The sequence below is a fragment of the Urtica dioica genome, chromosome 6 (assembly GCF_054948205.1).
Source record: "Urtica dioica subsp. dioica isolate 48M chromosome 6, U.dioica_male_clone48M_v1_H2, whole genome shotgun sequence".
Lineage (NCBI taxonomy): Eukaryota > Viridiplantae > Streptophyta > Magnoliopsida > Rosales > Urticaceae > Urtica > Urtica dioica.
The window spans coordinates 7,069,742-7,073,285 of record NC_142761.1 but is presented as its reverse complement, the minus strand read 5'-3'; positions in this window follow the sequence as shown (position 1 = coordinate 7,073,285).

Sequence of the window (3,544 nt, the reverse complement as noted above, 5' to 3'; positions counted from 1 at the left end):
TTTTTTTTTTTTTTTTTATTTAGGATAGTCCAGGATCGCTTTATTTTTTTTTTTTTTTTGAGAAAACAGGTCTCCGACCTTAGATATCATTAGGCATTTCCGCCAAAACTCGCTCTTGTAAATCAAGAGGAGGCAAAGAGTTCCAAATTACATCCGAGGCAAAATAAAGAGCTTTCTTGGCAAGGATATGAGCAATAGAGTTACAGTTACGTGGAATAAAAACCACTTTACACCAGCAAAAAGTGCTCATAATGCTAAAAATGTCCACCAAAACAAGACCAACTTCCGTCGGCGGCGCCGTAGTAGCATGAATAAATTTCACCATCGTCTCGCAGTCCGATTGCACCAACACCCGCTTGAACCCTCGAGTTAGAGCTTCTTCAAGTCCTCGCCGAATCGCCACCGCTTCCGAAATCAAGGGCGTGTAACTTCGGTGTAGCGGAGCACTGTAGGAAAGGAGAACAACACCAAAAGAATTCCGGAAAATACCTCCCACTCCGCCATTCCCGCCGTTGCTCCCGGTCGCCGCGTCAACACTTACCGCCACGGTGTCCGGAGGAGGAGGAGGCCACCGGGGCGTTTGGTGGGGAGCAGCCCGAGTAACGTTTGGGCAACCGGACACACTTCGGAACTCACCAAGGAACCCAATGGCATCGTTGATGATATCGGCCGGAGAGCCCACCGGTGTGTGATGTATCATTTTATTCCGGCGATTCCACACCCCCCAAAGAACCATAGCGAGGAGCTCAACCTCTTGAGTAGGTAGAGTCGAGGTAAGGTGCATGAGGAGATCGAGAGTCTCCCCACAAAAGTTGTTCTTGATCATCTTCCACCAACCAAGAGATTTCCACACCATGATGCTTTCCCGACATTCCCAAAGAGCGTGGTAGGTAGATTCCTTACCTTTTGGGCACCGAGGACAAGAGGGGTCAACCATCATACCCCGTTTCGCGAGATTACCGACGGTAGGGATCCAATCCTTCGCCACTCTCCAAAGGAACATACGAACCTTCGGCGGCACCCGGAGCTTCCAAACACGCCCCCACCAATCCTCCACATCTCGAGATGAGGAGGGACCCGCCACACACCACGAGTCGCTCGCAACCCGATACCCGCTCCGTACCGAATAATCTCCATCGGAGCTATAGTGCCATATAATACCATCCAAAGAAGACGACCGGGATTCCGGGATTCGTAGCACCGCTTCCACATCATCTTCGCAAAGGACATTCCGAAGGAGATTGACGTTCCATCTCCCGTAGTCGTCTTTGAGCTCCGACACCTTCATATCATCCGGAATTCGTGAGGAGTCCCGAACGCAAAACCCCCCGTCCCGAGGGAGCCAACGGTCTCTCTTAGCGTCAACCAATTCACCGGTTCCAATCCTCCATCTAGAGCCTCCTATAATGATTCTTCGTCCCCAACGCATGCCATTCCAAATGCTAGACGCTTTGTAGGTCCAATTTGAGTTGAGAACGCACGATTCGGGAAAATAACACCCCTTTAGCACCCGCGAGGCAAGGGAGTCGGGAAAACGGATAACTCGCCATACGGTCTTCGCGAGAAGGGCTTGGTTAAACCACTCGAGGTTCCGGAAGCCCAAACCCCCCTTAGACTTACGACGGCAAAGTTTTTCCCATGTCCCCCAATGAGTCTTCCTTTTCTCGTCATCGCTTCCCCACCAAAAGTTTGCCGCCATGCGGTGAAGTTCGCTAATGAGACCCTTAGGAAGCTTGAAACAACACATAACATAGCTCGGTATAGCTTGTATTATTGCTTTGATAATCACCTCTTTACCGGCCGCGGAGAAAAAATTACGTTTCCAATTCCGGATCTTGGCCCAAACTCGGTCTCGGATGTATTGGAACACTTCTTTCTTGCATCGTCCCACCGTCATCGGGAGACCCAAATACCGGTCAAGACCCTCCGAGAACCGCACCCCCAAACTACGAGCAAGGTCTTTGCCATCGTCTTTTCCAATACTTTTTCCAAAACACACTTCCGATTTGTCAAAGTTGATCACTTGGCCGGACGCTCGTGCATAGGTCTCAAGGCATGTCTTCACTTCCCGACTTTCCTCCCGGTTGGCTTTGAAAAAAACCAAGCTATCATCCGCGAAAAACAAGTGAGACACGAAAACCCCCGGGTTCCCGAACTTTAGTCCTCTAAGATTCCCAAGATTCTCCGCCCGTTTGAGGATGGCCGATAATCCCTCCGAACAAAAGAGGAATAAGAAGGGCGAGAGGGGGTCTCCTTGACGGAGGCCTCGTTGGGGGATAATATTGCCGACCAAGGTCCCGTTAATATTGAGAGTGAACCGCACCGATCTAACACATCTCATGATCAAGTCAACCCACTTCCCTTCATACCCAAGGCTTCTCATGACCGCCTCGAGGTAGTTCCATTCTACTCGATCGTAGGCCTTCGACATGTCAAGCTTCAAAGCACCACATTTACCGTTGCCAAACCTACCAAGCCTCATAGAATGGGACCCTTCAAACCCCACAATCACATTGTCAAAGATTTGACGTCCCCCTACAAAGGCGCTTTGATTCTCCGAGATTGTCTCCGCCATCGTCTTCCGGAGCCGCTTAGTAATGCATTTTGAGACAATTTTGTAGAGCACGGTGCATAAACTAATTGGCCGGAAATCCTTCACCCTCTTAGGCTCCTTGACTTTCGGAATGAGGGAAATGATGGTGTCGTTGTGGTCCCCGAGTTCCCGGTTGTCATTTAGTATACCCAGGCACTCTTTGGTTACTTCATCACCTACTATGTGCCAAAACTTTTGGAAGAAAAGCCCCGGAAGACCGTCCCGCCCCGGCGCCTTTAGAGCCCCGATGTCAAAAACTGCCCCCTTGACTTCCTCGCTTGTGAACTTTTCGGCAAGAAGCTCATTCATCTCCCTCGTAACCGTGGGCCGCAAACAGCTCGTCACTAAATCAATGTCACTCGGAGAGGGTTGAGAAGACGAGAAGATATCCGAGAAATAGCTAGAAATCGTACCTTCAACCACCTTTAGGTCTTCGGTCCAAATGTCGTTGGAGTCAAACAGCCCGGATATGGAATTTTTCTTCCTCCTTAGGCTAGCTTTCCGGTGGAAGAAGCTAGTATTTCGGTCCCCGCTCCGAAGCCAAGCCACTTTGCTCCGTTGGCGCCAATACTTGTCTTCCTTCTCGCAAAGGGCATTTAGAGTCATCTCTTCCCTTCTTATCGCCTCCGAATCGAAAGTTGAGGTCGAGGAGTTGAGGTTTTCTAGGACGCGTTTATGCTTACCAATCTCCGTCTTCAAATAAGAGAATTTGTCCTTCCCCCATGAAGAAAGGGAGCTGGTACATTCCTTCACGGCTCGCCTATACCCCGATTTCCAAGAACTCTCGATGATCTTTTCGCACTCTTGCTCCTCGCACCAAGCCTCTTCAAAGAAGAATCTCTTATGTCTCCGCCGAGGGCCTTGCGAAGAAACCGGGCTCTCCCCCTCGGGTGCCAAGAGGAGGGGTCGGTGATCGGAGCCCCAAAAATCAAGATGGGTAACCGTGGCACG